The sequence below is a fragment of the Lagenorhynchus albirostris genome, chromosome 13 (assembly GCF_949774975.1).
Source record: "Lagenorhynchus albirostris chromosome 13, mLagAlb1.1, whole genome shotgun sequence".
Classification (NCBI taxonomy): domain Eukaryota; kingdom Metazoa; phylum Chordata; class Mammalia; order Artiodactyla; family Delphinidae; genus Lagenorhynchus; species Lagenorhynchus albirostris.
Genome location: NC_083107.1, coordinates 86,538,708 through 86,558,466, shown reverse-complemented (window position 1 = coordinate 86,558,466; position 19,759 = coordinate 86,538,708). Strand labels below are relative to the sequence as shown.

Sequence of the window (19,759 nt, the reverse complement as noted above, 5' to 3'; positions counted from 1 at the left end):
ACACCTCATCGAAGGAAACTTGGACCTCCTCCAAGGAGCTCCAAGACCTTCTCCAAGGCTGAGGAGCAGACTAGGCATAGATTGCAGATTACTTATAGATTATAGTTTGAATAGGTTGAGTGTTAGGCTTCTAAGAGACTAGGATTGATAGGAAGTTCATAGATAACAGACCTGTGATTACCATTTTGCTGGAGCAAAAAGAACCATTTATTAATTGAATGTTTTTGTGTTCTCTGATCTTTATTCAATCTTATTTCCTGAGCATCTGTTGAGTATACTTTTATTTAAAACATTCCAAATGACTAGGGTATAAAGACCAAAGACCCTGAAAAACAAAACAAAGAAAAAAAATTAAATCATAGGATGGGAGATGGAGACATAAAAAGATAATAAATCACAGTCCAGTGCGTTGAGCCATTGCTGAGACACTTTACAGAAGGAACGAGGGTTTGACTCAATATGTGCTGATACAGCATGGTGACTAGAGTTAATAATACTGTAATATGTACTGTTGGAGAGATCTTAAAAGTTCTCATCACAAGAAAAAATAGTTTGTAACTATACATGGTGACAGATGTTAACTAGACTTATTGTGGTGATCATTTTGCAATATATACAAATATCAAATCATTATGTTGTACACCTAAACTGATATAATGTTATATGAAACTTATATCTCAATAAAGAAAAAATAATTTGTGTGAGAAAGAAAATATGTGCTGATCTTCACACGACCTTGGGAGGTAGCCTGGAAGATGCATGGCTTATGGAGATGAATTTTAAGCTTCTGCAATAACTATAACCATAGTCATAGTTAGGAAGGTTTGGCACATTGTTCTGTTATGAACTCTGCTGGTTTTGAGGATCCATCAACCTCAAAGCTTTTATAGGAATAATTGGTATAGTGAGTTTCATATTTTCCCAGCCACTTCACATTAAATATACTCTGTTATATTTTATTTTTGGTGTGTCTTTCATTATATGGTCTATTGTCTAACTTTTTACAATTGGTACTTTGGTTTTTTTAAAAAGACCTAATTGAGTTAAATAAATAATCAATTATACAAGTAAACAGTAAAACTTGATGTTTTGACATATTTTTTACAACAGTGACACTATGACCAGGTCAAGATACTGAACATCCATCATCCCCGCTCTCCTTGTTGCCCCTCCGCATAGACCCTCCCCCATCCTCGCGCACCTGCTGATGTGCTTTCTGTTTTAAAGATTAGTCCACACTTAATGGAACCAAGTGGGATGCACTCTTTCTTGGTAGGGAAGAAGGGTCATTCATCTTCCTTCAGTCAGTATCATTATTCTGAGATTCATTCATTCGTGTTGCATATATCAATTCATTCTTTTTTTATTACTGAGTAGTATTCGTTGTTTGAATATACCTCGATTTGTTTACCTGTTCACCTTTTGATGGGCATTGTGGTGGTTTCCAGCCTTGAGCTGTTACAAACAAAGCTGTTATGAACATGATGGACAAATCTTGGACAGGAACATGTTTTCACTTATCTTAGGAAAAAGCAAACAAAAAAAAAATTAATGGAATAAGTGTTTTACATGGTAGGTGTATATTTACTTAAGAAAGTGCCCAAGTGTTTTCCCCTTGGGCTGTGTCATTCTGCAGCCCCACCAGCATTGTGGAGGGTTCTGGCTGTTCAGCATTCCTGGTAATATTTTGTATTGCCCTTTCCTTTTTTTCTTCCAATATTAGCCTTTCTGAGAAGTGTACAGTTCTATCATACTACTTTTTAATTTGTGATTTCTTAATGACTAATGATGTTGAACGTCTTTTCATATACTTGTTCATAATCAGTAGTATATCTTCTTTTGTGATGTGTATGTTCAACTATGTTACCCTTCTTTTCACTGACATTTGTCTTCTTAGCTGAGTTCTGGGAATTCTCTATATATGATGGATACATGTCCTTTGTCAGAGACGTGATTTATGAATATTTTCTAAGAGCCTGAGGTTTGTTTTTCATTCTCTTAACAGAATATTTCAAAGAACAGATGTTTTTAATTTTGATGAGGTCCACAGAATAGAAAGAGCTGACTGAGAATAAGCCCAAAATGGAAACCACAAATTCCAGACATGAAAAATAGACCTCGTCTACTTGAAAACTGGGGTCAGCTGTATCTCAAGACAGTCACACTCAGACAGGCTGATAGCCAAAATGTTGTTAATTTTTTCCATCATACTAATTTTAAATGGGCCACATGATTCACAGCCCCAGTGGAGTTACATGCTTCTTGATTTGGGAACTAAGTTCAGGACACTTAGCTACCATTTTGAAATTATTATATAGGACACATGACACACTGAGATTATTCTAATACCAAGTTTCAAATCATAGGATAATGTACTATCTGAGACTGTGAAAAAGTCTGGTAAACAAACCATGCAAATGTGCAATGTTATAGAAGTGAACTCTATCAAGAAATTTAAAAAATAAAAAAAATTAAAAATAATCCTCAGGCAATGACAAATTAGAAATTAGTTTTATTTTCAGCTTTTATTACTGTTAATCTTTTTTTTACCAAATTAGAATTCTCTTTGCATGACAAGAGGATTTTGATGCACCATCAGGGTAGAAATACCAGTAGAAAGACACATTTTAGTTGTGTCCGCATGGACATCATCCTGTGAGAATAAAGCTGAAACTTTGGGTCTTATGATGAAGGAGTCATAACAAAATATTTTGGAAGCATTTCAAGACATTTCTACAAACTATTTGTTTCTGGAAGGATGGGAAATTATATACATGTACTTTTTCAGGGTTCAGTACAAATGATTTGGAATCAAATTTAGGAATCACAGTGATGGGACCTGAAAGAGAGAGAGAGAGGAAAGAAGGAAGGAAGGAAGGGAGGGAGGGAAAAAAAGAAAGAAAGAAAGAAAGAAAGAAAGAAAAAGAAAGAAAGAAAGAAAGAAAGAAAGAAAGAAAGAAAGAAAGAAAGAAAGAAAGAAAGAAAGAGTAAGATAATAATAAGCAAGCACTTACATTCAGGAATGAAAATTCTCTCCAACTCATCCATTTGGATTCTAGAGCCCAAGGTAAAACATTTCCCCAACAGCTTACTCTAAACAAAGCAGGATAGGTAATAAACAGGACTGCAGTGGTTGGATCGCATCTACAGCAGGGTTTCAGAGTAAATAGGGGTTAGAGAGGGCCCTGAGGTTGCTTGTTTTGAAACAGAAAGATACACAGTGGCTGCTCACCTTAATGTTCTCTTCCCTCAACACTGTTTCTCTAACCTTAAGACACTGCTCAGGATGGAGATGAAATTAAACGCCAATGTTGAATATTTTGCTGGGACAAGACTGTGATATCACCCACCAGGATCTGTCTGCTGGAAATTCCAGAAGTACTTAAGTGGAACTACCACGTATCCAGTAGGGGGAGAAGTTGTAAGTTTGTAAGTAGACAGCATCTCAAGTTTATATATCACAAAGACACTGTGAGCAATACACTATGGGGGCAAATTCATTACATTTAACACTTTCCCTCCCTCCTCTGTTCAGAAAACAAAGTTTTGGTTTTGCCCATTCAATGTATTCCCTTTATTCAAAAGTTTTTTGTTTTGTTTTGTTTTCTTTCTCAAACTAGTCTTTGGGTTTTCATGATGCAGACTCTGAGGCTAAATATAAAGAAATAGGAGTGAGATGCAGAAGATAAGGGTTTAAGGACCAGAGGTACCTGGGCTGAAGCTGCAGGAGAACTGGACAGAGAGCAAATTGAAGGAGTAAGTACAAGTTTTAGGAGGCAGGATTTTTGCTGCTAGGTTGTATTGCTTTGATGTCGACCCTGTTCTAAGGTTGCAGCTTTAATGGTACTCCTTTAAATAACAGCCCTTCCATACTTGCCGTGATTTGCCATGTACAAGGACATATGTCTGAGGACTTTTATTTATTTATTTATTTTTATTTTTTTTTGCGCTACACGGGCATCTCACTGTTGTGGCCTCTCCCGTTGCGGAGCACAGGCTCCGGACGCGCAGGCTCAGCGGCCATGGCTCACGGGCCCAGCCGCTCCGCGGCATGTGGGATCCTCCCGGACCGGGGCACGAACCCACGTCCCCTGCATTGGCAGGAAGACTCTCAACCACTGCGCCACCAGGGAAGCCCTGTCTGAGGATTTTTAAAGCAATAAACCAAACGCATATGTTCGTTTATACTGGAAGATATTACATCTGTCAAAAAATATTTTAAAAATGTGTGTGGAAATGGACAAATCAGAGAAAAAGAAAGTTCTTAGAGTTTTAAGAGTTGATATGAGGGTTTGAAGAGTGATGTGGAATAAAGCTATGAAAATCTTTCAGAATTCATGGGGAAAAGAGAAACAAAGATACACATTAAGGTCCCATCAGATGAAAGATGACATTTAGAGAATCAATCTAATCTATTTCAAAAAGAGAGAAAAGGGCTTCCCTGGTGGCACAGTGGTTGAGAGTCCGCCTGCTGATGCAGGGGACACGGGTTCATGTCCCGGTCCGGGAAGATCCCACATGCCGCGGAGCAGCTGGGCCCGTGAGCCATGGCCGCTGAGCCTGCGCGTCCGGAGCCTGTGCTCCGCAACGGGAGAGGCCACAACAGCGAGAGGCCCGCGTACTGCAAAAAAAAAAAAAAAAAAAAAAAAAAAAAAAGAAAGAGAGAGAGAAAAGAAAAAACGGACAGGTGAACAAACCAGAAAAATAGAAAGGATTTTTCTCAGAAAAAAAGATGATAAGTCTTCTCCTTATTCTGAGAGCTCACCCACATTCTCTTCTCTTCCTGCTCCTACAAAGATGACACTTTCCTGGCCCCTTGCAGTTAGGAGTGACCATGAACTAGTTCCAGTGAGTGGGTCTGTGCAGGAGGAGAAATGATCATTTCCAAGCCAAGGCATCTAAGTGCCAGCATGCGTCTCCAGGATCTTCCTCTCTGCCTGCTTTGGAAATATATTACAATGATGGACGATGAAGCGGAGACTGAAGCATCCAGGATCTTTGAGGTACTGCAGGGAGATGGCTGCCCAGAGCCTAGCCTGGACCCTTGAGGGCCATTTAATACATAAAAATGTCCTTATGTTAGGCTGCTGAGATATTTGTGTTGTTTGTTACTGAGACATAAGACTTTGTTCTCTTTTAATATAGTTATCTTGATCTCGATGTTTTATAAATTTCTTGTGTAATTTCCATGTCATTTAGCAGCAAAAAATCTGTAGGGTAGATTGTGAACAAAACTTTAGTATTAAGTGTGGATATTAGCAAAAGTTTTCAATTAATGTACAAAAGACAGGTTGTATGCCCTGGATCATTGCTGTGATAACAACAAAAAGAGAGATTGGAAACTATTATAAATCAAATAGCCACATTAAAAGGTAATACCAAGAGCAGATGAAATTCATATTTAGGAAAAAAAGAAAAAAGTAAAGTCATTCGCTTTATGGGAAATTGTAAATTCTGTCTTTTGGGAATTTCAAAGCTTCGGAAGCCCCTGCTTTTCCTTAACCCCCTTCCTCTCTCCCTGATAACCTGCATATTCAGGGTACCTCAAGTTAGCCAAACACACCCACTCAGGCAGCATTTTCCAGTGTGCTCTGACCCACCTACTGCAGAATTCTCTGGAGGTGATTGTGACAGTGCAGGCTACTTGTCCCCACTCCAGACTTCAGTGGATCAGAGTATCAAGCCCCTGGGGATGAGGGAATTCTGTAGTAACAAGTTCCCCAGATGAATTTTATATACTGTAAAGCTTGAGAAATACTCCATTAAAGACTTTTCTCATCTAATAGACCCTTTCAATGGCTAATCTCCCTCAATACATTATGTTCTGAGGTGACTTTTATTGTTTCATCATGCGTCATATTCTTATTAGCATTACAATATAGTTGATTGTTAGATTAGTATGAGAAGCCAAATATTTTCCTGGACAACAGGATAGATGAGGTAATCTTGCAGAGGTCAGAGAGAACTAGTACTGAAGAAGGGTGCATGGATTAAACTCTTTCTTCTGTTATGAAAATCATCCTGATATTCATCCTGAAAATACATTACTAATTTTAAATCTAAAAAATATGTGAGGTTAAGTCATTGCTTTATAGACTCACTATATACCCTTTTTATTTGATAAGCTAACATGATTGCTGTAATTCTATATAGTATTACAATAATAAAATAGCACATCTATCAAAAACATGGCTGATCACTTATAACAATGACACTAAGGCACTTGTGTGTATGTGTGTGTGTGTGTGTATGGGGGAGTGTAGCACCACAGATGCATTAAACATGTACAGAATGCTTACAAGAGAACCCCTCAGGCTCTCTCCTTATGTGCCTTTTATTTTGTTTTGCAGATTGCTTGAGTTGGTTGCCAGCTAAGCTACCTGAAAACAGCAACAACAAAAATTGTCAGAGCAGGAGATTTGCTGCTTGAGGCAGTTACTACTTTTTAAAGGTGTATGGGTGAGAATGTAATGAGGAAGAAAAGATAGAGGTAAAATAGAAAATAAGAATAACTTTGAAAAAGGAGTTATGCACCAGAAAAGAAAACAGTTTCCTTACAGTCACACCAACCTTCTACAGGCAAATTTATTTTTTAAAATTTATTTATTTGTTTGTTTGTTTCTTTCTTTATTTTTGGCTGTGTTGAGTCTTCATTGCTGCACGATGGCTTTCCCTAGTTGCGGCGAGTGGGGGCTGCTCTTCGTTGTGGTGCACAAGCTTCTCATTGTGGTGCCTTCTCTTGTTGCAGGGCACGGGCTCTAGGTACATGGGCTTCAGTAGATGTGGTGCACAGGCTCAGTAGTTGTGGCTCGTGGGCTTAGCTGCTCCACAGCATGTGGATCTTCCTGGATCAGGTCTTGAACCCGTGTCCCCTGCATTGGTAGGCGGATTCTTAACCATTGCACCACCAGGGAAGTCCCTACAGGCAAATTAAAAAATCCTCTGTACTTCTGAAAAATCTGAGGGGTTGCCCTGTATATGTTTGGTAATAAAAGCCAAAGAGGATTGAATTTCTTTTTTCCATGGAGGGGAGAATAATGTGAAATCTGGGGTGGGGAAGGGAAGCACACAGGAGCAAGGGGAAGGAGGTGGTAAGCCTGGTAGTTTTTGAGGGAAAGTTGGAGCAAAAAACTCTTATTCTTTGTTGAGGAATTTAGGTAGCTGTTTATCTCTTCATGGAATTTTGGGGAAAGTTTGTAATGCTTCTAGGGGGTAATCTGGGGCAACTCTGAAAGGGCAGTGACTGAACTAGTACATAAGCCTCAGAAGGTAGAAAGGAGACCATACGTAAAGAAGTCCTTGGGGAATTCTCAGATATCTTTGGGACAACTTATTTAAAACTATGACATTGGAAGTTCCTACTGTTATACTCTCTCCATTGTTACATTGGAGTTGCAATTATATTCATTGTAAGAAAACTAGAGTTGTGTATGACTTAGTAGAAAAGTTTATACCATATTCCAAATTTCAATTCTCCAACACTTCATTTCCCAATATTTTCTGAAAGACTACTAAGCATGAGTACTGAGCACCAGTACCCCATGAGACACATTGTTTAGAGCAGAGAAGAAGGCTCAGTTTACATCTAAACTAGGTCCTCAGGGATGAGTTGGGATTGCCAACTGGATCATCAGGGTGGGTCAGGGACTAGAGGCTGGAGGTGTGGGCACATGGGCTCCACTATGGAAGAGTGCTGTGATGACCAGGAACAGTACTTTGTCCAGCTGGAAAGAGTAACAAGCGTGGAGACTGAAGGATCACAAGCAATCTAATACATCAAGTTAAGGAGTTTAGATATTAACCTGCAGACGATGAAGAATTTTATGCAATCAGATTTTCATTAAAAACATCACTCAGGTAGAGTGTAAGGAACCTGCTGCTTAACCAGAAAATGTCCCTAATTTATTCACAAAATCTGGGCACTCAGGAAACCCATCAGTTGACGCTTTTCCATGGTGGGGATGCTGCTGGATTATGGATTCCTCTGTTCCACTTGTTGTGATGGTGTGTCCACTCTCTTGGCTTTTCATGGACTGGAGACCAGTGATGATGATAATAGAAATACCAACCATGTTCAAAAAAGCGCATTCCTTTGAATCGTGTCTTTTTATTTCTCACAGTGTTTGGGGGATTTAGCAGGTGAAATGGCAGACCGAAAGGGAAAATACAGCATTTTAAAATGAAGATACATGGAGATCATGTTTGTCAGAATGTCCCTCACTCCTGCCTTCTTACTCTTTCCCTGTTTATATATGCACACACAGAGATATCCAGAAACAAGCTTCACAACTGAGTGTTTACTTTAACACCCACTTACACCAATGGACAATCATCCAAACAGAAAATAAATAAGGAAAAACAAACTTTAAATGACACAATAGACCAAATAAATTTAATTGATATTTATACAACACTCTACCCGAAAGTGGCACTTTCTTCTCAAGTGCACATGGAACATTCTCCAGGATAGATCACATCTTAGGTCACATATCAAGCCTCGGAAAATATAAGAAAACTGAAATCGTATCAAGCATCTTTTCTGACCAAAACGCTATGAGATTGGAAATCAGTTAGAGGAAAAAAACTGTAAAAACCACACATACACAGAGGCTAAACAGTGTGCTACTAAATAACCAAGACATCACTGAATAACTCAATGAAGAAATAGGAAAAATACATAGAAAAAAATGACAATGAAAGCACAATGATCCGAAGCCTATGGGATGCAGCAAAAAGAGTTCTAAGAGGGAAGTTTATAACAATTCAATATCACCTCAAGAAACAAGAAAAATCTCAAATAAACAATCTAACTCTACACCTAAACAACTAGAGAAAGAAGAACAAAGAAAACCCAGTCAGTAGAGGAAAGGAATCATAAAGATCAGAGCAGAAATAAATGAAATAGAAATGAAGAAAACAATAGCAAGGATCAATAAAACTAAGAGCTGCTTCTTTGAGAAGATAAACAAAATTGAAAAACCCTTAGCCAGACTCATCATGAAGAAAAGGGAGAGGATGCAAATCAATAAAATGAGAAATGATAAAGGAGAAATCACAACTGACACCGCAGAAATAACAAAAGTTTATAAGAGACTACTACAAACAGCTATATGCCAATAAAATGGACAACCACGAAGAAATGGACAAATTCTTGGAAAGGTACAATTTTCCAAGACTGAACCAGGAAGAATTAGAAAATATAAAGAGACTTATCACAAGTAATGAAATTGAAACTGTAATTAAAAATCTTCCAACAAACAAAAGCCCAGGACCAGATGGCTTCACAGGCGAATTCTATCAAACATTTAGAGAAGAGCTAACACCAATTCTTCTCAAACCCTTCCAAAAAGTTGCAGAGGGAGAAACACTCCCAAATTCATCCTTTGAATCCACAATCACCCTGATACCAAAACCAGAAAAAGTTATCAAAAAAAAGAAAAAAAATTTCAATATCACATCAATATCACTGATGAACATAGATGCAATCCCACTACTGGGCATATACCCTGAGAAAACCATAATTCAAAAAGAGACACGTAGCACTATGTTCAATGAAGCACTATGTACAATAGCTAGGGCATGGAAGCTACCTAAATGTCATTGACAGATGAATGGATGAAGAAGATGTGACACATATATACAGTGGACTATTACTCAGCCATAAAAAGACATAAACTTGAGTTATTTGTAGTGAGGTGAATGGACCTAGAGTGTGTCATACAGAGTGAAGTAACTCAGAAAGAGAAAAACAAATACCATATGCTAACTCATATATATGGAACCCCCCAAAATTGGAAAGATAGTGGCTACATAAAGGACAGTTATGTGTTTTTGCACAGAGGTGTGGGTCTACTGTCTGCCATATAGATACATGCTCAGTGAATATGAACCAAAATGGGGTGATGATGATGGTTTGATGGCTAAAATGACTTCATATACATTAATGTATTAGATAGGAATAATACATAATACATTTGAAAGGGGGAGAGAGAGAGAGAGTGGAGAGAGAGAGAGAGAGAGAGAGAGAGAGAGAGAGAGAGAGAGAGAGAGAGAGAGAGAGAGAGAAGAGAGAGAGAGAGAAAGAGAAATTTTGTAGGATTTTCCCAGCAGTCGACTTGGTGCTCAGCCTTAATGTCTGGGTCTCTCATCCACATCCCCGGTACCCATTACTACTGTGCTGCAGATACACAGCTAAACAATTATGTGAGGACCAGGGAAACTCTAGAGGATAAAACCCTTAATACAATTTGAAATGCTTATATTACAAAGAATTAGCTGGTTGCTCTTATGAGTATAGGTAATACTTCCAAAGGATGATGCAAAGACATGGAGACTTATATTCCATTAGCCACTAACTACCAAACAGTATTTCTTTTTTAAACAGACAGAAGTTTTGTTAACAGATTATGTAACAGAATATCAGTGATTCATGCACATATTTTTGTTCTTTTGCAAATTACATTTTTTTCCTACAGAGATTAATTTGCAAACTCTTTGTTGTGGAACATCATGTACACTTTCATATTCTAACATTTGTTAAGAATGTTATTCTTTAAACAAATGATAACATTTTAGTTGCTTCTCATAGTTTCAGGGGGAAATGCCATTTTAGAATCTAGCAAGTGATACAAGGAAGATTCGCAAAGCTCAGTTGGAGGATCAAAAGTTTGCTCACTCAGGTATAATTTGGAACATTTTAAACATTTCAAAGTTTATGAAAAGTGATACCTCCTATATATACATATGTTTATATATACACATACAAGTTGATATTTATAAGGTCAGTATCTGTGGGAGCCTATTCACTTGAGGTTATTTTGTTGTAAAACATGTAATTAGTTAAAGTAAGTTCCCTTCCACCCTATCTCACCCCCCATTTGCCTTAGGCTAAAGCAAAATTTCAAAGGAGCTACAAAAATTCAGTGGCCTTCCAAGATCCCCTGTAGGGTTCTTTAGTTTCACTGGATGTTAATCTGAAAGTTGCTTAATGCTACTTGAATGAAATTTATCCAGATCCTAACGAGGATTGATGAGGGAATTTGTAAACTTGGTTTCAGTTTTTAGGAGGTGATGATTCTGGACTCTCAACAGAGAGGTCCTTGTGGCTATTGATGTGATGGGTTTAGTTCACCCAAATATCCCTGTTGTCTTTGAGCTCAGCTGAACACCTGTAAAAGCAGAACAGTAAAATGCAGCCAGTGAATGGGTAACCTACTTATGCATAGGACGTGAATCACAAAGAAAGCAGAGTGGTCACATTAAATGAAACAGGAGTTAGTTCTGTATGTACTTTAATGAGTCGGTTTTAACATAAAACGAGATTGTATCTTTTGGCTATCTCTGCTGCTACTTTTAGAGGACAGCAGAACACGGTTAAATGACTCTACTACACATTATACTCATGCAGAATTGTCTTGATAATGAATGTTAGCACAATTCATACAGCTTCATGTACTAAAACTGACAGTTCTCAACCCAAGAACATGTTTAACTGGAATCAGTGAAAAAATCATGATTTGACAGGGAATTTATCACATCACTCACAGCTCTTCCTACTTGTCCACACAAAACTTGAAAATTTGGGAAAAAAAGAACTTTCTTCCAAGTTTTAAAAATTGGTGTATTCCAGTGGTGTATCCATCAGTGAAATATGTAACAACACTGCAGTGTAATTACAGTGGTGTACCCATTAGTGAAATATGTAATTACACTGCAGCATTACCAACCCAGCTAAATGACGATGTGACGTTTGTAACTGTAGTGAAAGATCCCAAGTCTGAAGGGTCATTCTAGGAGACGATCCCTTACAAAACTCTCATAACTCTCATCATCATTAACGATGTCCCATGGCCTCCTATCTTTATGTTTAGTGTCAGAGTCCTTTGAAAGTAATATGATTATATCAAGCCCTAACAAACTTGACTTGACAGACTTCATTATAAGAATAAACATTTCTTTCAATAAAGTTACAAACCCATGCACCATATTTATAAAAACACACTTTAGCCACTTAATAGCTTTCAGAAAAGACATCTGATTCCACTTTCACCCATCACTGAGGCTCTAATTACTTTGATTTAATAGCTGTGGGATTTTATTTTTTACTGATCAGATTCCTCACTAATACGTAGCAGAAAAGAAACATTAGAATTCTGTTCTATTTGACAGGGCTGTAGTTAAAGTCAGTTGGATCCAATTTATTTTCTCCAATGCTATCGTATTGAAAATATCTTTGATGTGTCTCTAGCCATATTTACTTAGTGAACCTAAATATTTGATGCATGATGAAACCATGGAAAAAATAATGAATTTGACCTGAATTTATATGTTTCTATAGAAAGTTGCATACTCTTAGACTGAAACAGACTTCTTCTCACTACCAACTTAATTGATTTATTTTTTATATCAATTCATTTTTGGAATGATACTGGAGAGACCATTTGGTTTAATATCTGTATTCAGTTGAAACAGTTTATAGGTAAGTTAGTGCTATATCAGTAAAATATTAGTACAAATATACAGAAACTTTTTTATGTTGATTTCCATTGCATTGTAATCTTACTAGATGTTTTATATATTTTATATAATATTATATATAATATACAATATTTTATATAATACACGTACTGTACAATATATAATGTATGTTATAATGGTGTCATGATTATCTATGTGATATTAGATATATAATTAATATAATATATTAACTTATAAATATTAATATTATATTAATATTATGAATATTAATGATATTAATATAATACATATTCAATTATAAATATTAAAACAGGCTTACGAACTAAGGACTTGAATTTTGAATCTTCACCATTATAGCCAATAATCTTCAGCCAAATCATGCATTCTTTGAGTTTAATATTTTTAATTGGGGTAAAAATAACTGGTTCACAGGGCTGCTTTGAAGCTGAAAAGAGAAATCACTTTCTGAAAGCATTTTGTAAGTAAACCAGGGCTATACAAATATCATGGATTTACTCTTAGGTGCTGCTTCATATCCTATTTATATAGCAATATTTAGCTTTGGTACATTTTGTTCAAGAAGTAAAACAGGTTGTATGTTATGACAATACAAACCTAGATTAATATACTGCAAATTGAATAAATAATAATCTACTTCTAAAATCCACAGGAAGGATAATGAGCAAATTTGAATTCAGTTTTTTTGGGTGGTTTTCTGGGATTGATCACTGCTTATTAGATTAAGTTATGTCTTGACTATAGCAAGTTGTACAGATAAATATTATACAAAATTCTGTTGGTAATGCAAGGTATGTATAGAGTCATTTATTCATAGGAGTAGAATAAAATTTTTTACCTTAAAAATTATTGTATTTGCCAATTATTGTTTATACTTCTTGTGTAGCTTTGCAAATGACCTACTTTCAGAGACTAACCAATGTCATCTGTTTTTGAAGCATTTATTGGTATCATGTATTCAGTCATATTAGGAGGAAAATAGCAGGGAATACAGGACAGGGTAGATTATTCTGGAAAGATACTGTTTTTCTACAAAGGTGGTGTGTGTGTGTGTGCGTGTGTGTGTGTGTGTGTCTATTGAAATCATAACAGAAAGGGTGCCCCTCACGACAAAGAAAAAGAAAAGATTCTTGGTCAAAAGGGCAGTGGTAGGGATTGCCCAATGGCCAGCTCAAGTTTATTTGCCCTCCTGGTGTATAATTTTTCCTCTTGTTTACCATTGCTGCAAAAATTTTGATTGTCTATTCAAATACTTTGCTGCCACTCCCTTATTTTTTTCTGGTAGAAGAACCTCAACATTTTTTGAACAATATCCTCTTTTAGTCTATGGTCATGCAATCAAGCAAAGGCATCACCTCCACACCTCCCATATCACCGCCAGTCTAAGACGGCCAAGTTTGATTGCTTTACCCTAAGTATGGGGGTTCCTCCCTGCCAGTGCTTGGTCGAGGCAAAAGATTAGGATAATTCTGATGCATGAGGAGACAATTCCTGGGATCACTTCTGAGAGAAGTTTCCTTCACTGTTATAATGAGTCCTATGAAGGGAATTTTCCTTTGGTGAGCACATAGATGGCTGTGTAATGAGGAGATGCTTGGAGCTGTGATAGCCTTCAGAGAACAAAGTTGTGGACAGAGGCCAGTATGCTGAAGAGGGGTCTGTGGAAAAAGGGAAAATTCTAGACTCCTGATTACCCTGAAGCGCCACTGATTTAACCAAATCTGGAAACCTCTTGCCTTTAGATTTCTTGTTATGAGAGAGAATAGAAGTCAATATTTTTAATCAGTTGACTTGGATTTTTGTTGCCTGCAGCTGAATTTATACTAATTATAGCAGAAAATTTCATAAACACAGAGGGGAAATTTAATTTTAATCTTATGTAAATATTTACCAATGCTGACAAGATTTTAAAAATACAGAGTCAGAAATATTTGAAGGACAATTTTGTAAGCTTAAAGTTTATAAAATATGAGTTAATATTTCCTTTATTCACCAACTCATTTATTAATTTGGTGAATTTTAATAATTACTTATTATATACCTGAATTAGACCAATTAAGAGAGCAATAAACTTTACTTTGGGCACGGTCAAACCGAAGCATAGACACCTTTTCCTTCCTGTGTATTATTCTGCTAATTCTGAATCACTTTCAAACTTACAGCTAAATTACAAGTTTGAATAACTTTAAACAATTATTTGAAGGTAAATTGTTGATATGCTGCTTCATCACTCCTGGACACATTACCGTATTTTTCATACAAACAAGCATATTTTCTTAGAGTTTGGTCAAGAAGACAATCTTTGGTCATTGGTCGCCTCAGTTGCAACTCTGAATGTTAGTGTCTGTCCACAGAAATAAGTTGGCATGCTGAAGTAGAGAACACCCGAGAATTCAGAACGATTCTGGAGCACTGCATTTCTTCAACTACTCAGGCTGGACCCCTCAGCTGTCCATTCATGAGGCATGGGCATGAAATGACCTATCTGAGATGCTCTAAGGCCTCTACTCCCATCACCACAGACTGAACTGGGAATCAACATTGGGGTCTATGTGTCACATCAAGAGTTCAGTTTCAGAGCCCACTCATGCGTCTTGCAAGTGGTTAGAAGTACATTTACAGAACAGGAGGCTGTAATCACCTTGCACCTCTGTACCAGGATGACTCCAGGTTCCTCTGCTAGTTCTAGCTGTGCCGGTCGGTGAGATGCTGCTCTTCCAGGCTTAAAAATGTGGTCTTTCACTATATTAGTAGCTGAGACATCTGATCAAGCAGATCAATAAGGAGAACCACCCGGTAAGCATGTTGGTAACAAGCTGTCCAACTTACCATGTGAGGCCTTTTTGGTAAAGCCCGGTTTCTCATCCTGTTCTCACGCGACACCAAGAATGGTGACCTCACCGTCCGGGATGGAGTCCTCTGCAGTGTTAGCTCCACACTACATGAACTTTTGGTGGTCATCCAAAGCTTAGTGGGGTCCTGTTCAGTGGTGTCCACACCACTGGGTGGCTCATCAGTCCTCATCCAGGAGTTTTCCAGTGGTTCCCTCTGAACCACTAAAATGCTCTTAAAATGTCCTTAAGACATCCCTTGTCTGTGACACAAGGTCTTTTCTTTTTCTTTTTTGTTTCCTTCTTTTGCTTATTCATGGCAGATTATTATTTTTTTAAAATTACATAGCAAGCTACAGAGAAAAACTGAAGCATTGCTAACACTTACGCATTTAGAAATGCTGCCCAACACGCGGACCCTTCCACCACTCCTGGTGCTGCGTGTGCTTATTGCTCCTCTTATTCTGCTTTTAAAATGATCATTGCCTGACATTTTTCCTAAATATCAGGGGCTCATTGTCTTCACTCATTCCATGGCGTTAATTATGATGGTGCTTTTAAGAAGGTGATAGATTATTTGGTAAAGTGGAATTTTACTCTAAAATCTCTTGTGATTTTTCTGTAACGTCTGATGTCTTGTGGTCTCTGATCTCTGCACTTCCTGCGGCCCCTGCGGTCCCTGGCCCAGTTCGGCAGTACTTCTGCCTCCCCCCGCCCCTGCCCCCCAATACCGACGGGCCTCCTGCAGCAGCTCTATCACCCGCTGCCCCAAGTGCAGCGAGCTCCGCTTAAATGTCTAAATATTAATGTCAGTTCAATTAATTGCCAGGTCTGACAGTAAGCATTGCCAAGATGCCTTTTTGTTAAACATGTTTATAATAATATCAAGACTATTATTTTGAAGAGACTCCTCAAGCAGTACAGCCTAATTAAAGTGATACTGAATATCTGTTTTCAGTCTGTTTCTGTCCAATGTTTTTCTCATAATTAGCCGAACACCCTCTTCACATAATGAAAGTTTTTCAGGCCTGTGCCTACTGGTTCTCAGTAAAGATGCTTAGAATATTTCTGAAGAGGGATCACAGTACGAAGGAAGAAAGTTAAATTCTTATTGAGGAAAAACCTTCCACATTTCTAAAGAAAGACTTAAATCTGGATTGAAATTAATCAACGAACTGATCAGGTATCTGTATAAAAAATATAGATGTGTTGCCAGGTGAGTCTCTGTGTTAAGAGAGAGCTCGTTAGCTACTCTCACACGGAAAAGAACTGAGGATATTAATTGGAAATACAAATCCTGCAAAAAGCACTCTAAGTTAGAAGTCATAATCAAGAGAAACAGAGGAGGGCTTGTCTATAAAGTCAACGAGGTGCCATTAAGTGGAATTAGACTTTCACACAGAAGGACCTCAGTGCAAACCTGGTTCAACCACTTCCACCACTGACTAGCTTAACATTTCTAGTCTTTAGTTTCTCTCTCTATGAAATGGGGGAACACGTAGCAGCCTTGCAGCTTGATATGAGAATTAAACAGACAATTTTATACACATACACACACAGTTTATTCTATTAGAGGGGGTTAAAAAGTTCAATCCTCAGCTCTGAAAGTTATGATCCATATTTCAACATGGTTATCCATTTGTGCAATGGACATTTCTTGAACACCTGGAGCACGTGAATGGCTGTTGTGGTGCAAATTACCAGGTGCTGGGGCATCTGACAGGTGGGGGGAGTGAAGTGTGGGTAAATGTTAAGTGTGTCCAGTGCACTTACAACGCTGGACACTGGTTTCCAAAGCAAACACCTAACATGGACCAGCATAGCCTTTCCACCAAGCGGCTCCTCTGCTTGCGCTCCACACCAGCCTCCAGTGCTCGCATGGCTCTCACACAAAGCTGAGTCTTACCGTGGCTGGAAGGCCCATCAGGATATTCCCTCCACCCTGCCTTTTTAAAAAATTTTTCTGTGTATTTATTTATTTAATTGAAGTATAGTTGATTTACAGTGCTGTGCTAATTTCTGTTGTACAGCAAACGACTCAGTTATACACATATATGCATTCTTTTTTATATTCTTTTCCATTGTGGTTTATTCCAGGATATTGAATATAGCTCCCTGTGCTGTACAGCAGGACCTCGTTGTTCATGCATCCTATATATAATCTTCCCCAGAACAAAACACATGTACCTGGAACAGTGGAGCCACAGAGCACTCAGGGCCCCATGCGACCAGGGAATCTGTGAAACTGCTCCATTTGCCTTTCTAAGCATATTTTATTTCCCATTTGGTGCATTCTAGGATTTGGGCAAAGAATAGGTATTCTACTGCAACTAAAAATAGGCATCTATTGCAGTACAGAAATCCAAAGATGGTGAGGAATTCAACTCTACGGAAAAGAGTTTGCCAAGGAATTCTCTGCCTGCATCTTCCAATACGTAAGTGCTTGATGTCTGACATGAAACTGGGGGGACTATAAACGGCTGGAAGTTCTGTGAGTCCTATGCGCCTTGCAAAAGACATAAGACCTGAGCAACTTTTCCATCTTAAGGGGAAGAGGTCAGGGATTAACATCATATGTCAACTCCTCTGTGTCAACTACTATATGTCTTTACTATGTATTTATTTTTCACAACAGATTGCCCTGTAGTTTTTATTATTTCCATTTTATAGGTGAGGAAATGAGATTTTTGAAAGCTAAATAATTTTGAAAAGATCACACAATTTGTAACATTTGCAACATGTCACAGTGTTTTCGTAGAATCCCATCCAAGCTAACATTCCATACCTACCCCCACATTAACTTTGTTAATTTACAGCAAGCACTTAATATCTTAACGTGATTGGATGGATTTTCCATTTAACTGAAAACAAAATTTGAAACTGGAAGAAACAATGTTTATTGTCTATGGACAATGGATAGTTCAGTTTCTATCCATATCTAATTCTAGCTTTTGACTTCCTTTTACAATCCCTGGCCTACAAAGGACAGTTGCTCAGTCTCTTGACTTAAGTTGCCCTCACAGACTTTGTTTTGGACCAGTTTTAACCTCACACAGCCTCTGAGAGGAAATATCCTATAAAAAAAAAAACCCTCTGCCTAGAATCTGAGTTTTGGGTGGGAACAGATTTGCTAGTGCACTTAATCCCATATTCCATGAATGACTAGTCTATTTACTCAAAAACATGCTTCTAACTACATTATTACAGAAAATGTTACGTGCTTTAATTTTTACTAAATAATTTGATAGCTAATGATTTATTCTGCTAGCCAGCTTCCAAATTACAATCTGAAACTCTATATGGTAAATATGTAATTAATATGAATAATACCAATTGAGCAACTAAAGAGACCACAAACTCTTGAAATTTAAATAATAATAATAGACTATGGCTATACTAAAAGGATTATGTTGCTTTAATATGAAAAAAATGTCAAGAAACAGTCTAAAATAGCCACATTAATATTTACATTCTAGGTTCATTTTCACTATATCATTTCTTGCATGTATCTTGACATAATTTCTATTTTAGTAACTGAAATTCAATAGAACATGGTATTTGTATAAATGGCTAGGTCCCAAATGAATCTCAGATGAAATATATTTGATTATATTAATTACAATAGAATTCCATTATCAAAATAGCATTACAAGTTGAAGTTATAAAAAAAATTTTGAATGGCAACAATCCAGTTGAATGAGTAGTAAAGGAAAAAAATTTATATTTACTCTTTCTATTCCTCCACATATGAATTCTACTTACTAACAAACTGCTCAACTACTTTCCCAATAATATTTGGCAAGATTATTTACATATATAAATATTGCAGGTAATGAAAATTTTAGCATTTAATTTTTTTTCACAATTTTTATTAAAATAATTCCAAAGCTTGTTACATATATTTCTTTGTTTTTAAACATTGCTGTGATGAGTCAAAATCAACATTTTTAAATAGGGACAATTTATATGACCACCACCATGGGCTACTGAGATAGGTTATCTATTTACCTTTGTGCCAATGTCCTCAGACGCTTCAGCTTTTATGCATTTTTTTCTGTACTGTGCCTTTGATGTCTACTGTTCTTTTTGTCATCTGTCAGCGTGTCCCCTTTTAGTTTGCTTCATCCTTATCTAGTCAATCAAATAAAGTGAGTTGACTTCATGGCAGTTGAGTGGCTCAGCTGACCCTTCCCTTCCTGCTCAGAGTATATGTTCCAGATGCACAGCTTTGCTGGAAGTCTGGCCCGCTGTAATTTGTAATGGTTGCATTCACTCAATTCTGCTCAGTACCACATAATAAAGTGAACGCTCCAAAACCTTTCACCAAATTTGAAAACTTGGAGTCACCTCTGACTCATCCTTCCTCTTCATATTCCTGTCATTTAAAAAAAATAAAATGGCTCACATCTATTTGTCCTGTTGCTATAATAATT

General features: G+C 37.3%; 1 pseudogene; it reads right to left on the bottom strand.

The window, feature by feature from the left end:
* Positions 1–14,782: 14,782 nt before the first annotated feature.
* Positions 14,783–17,206, bottom strand: LOC132531305 (cytokine receptor-like factor 3; annotated as a pseudogene).
* Positions 17,207–19,759: the final 2,553 nt, after the last annotated feature.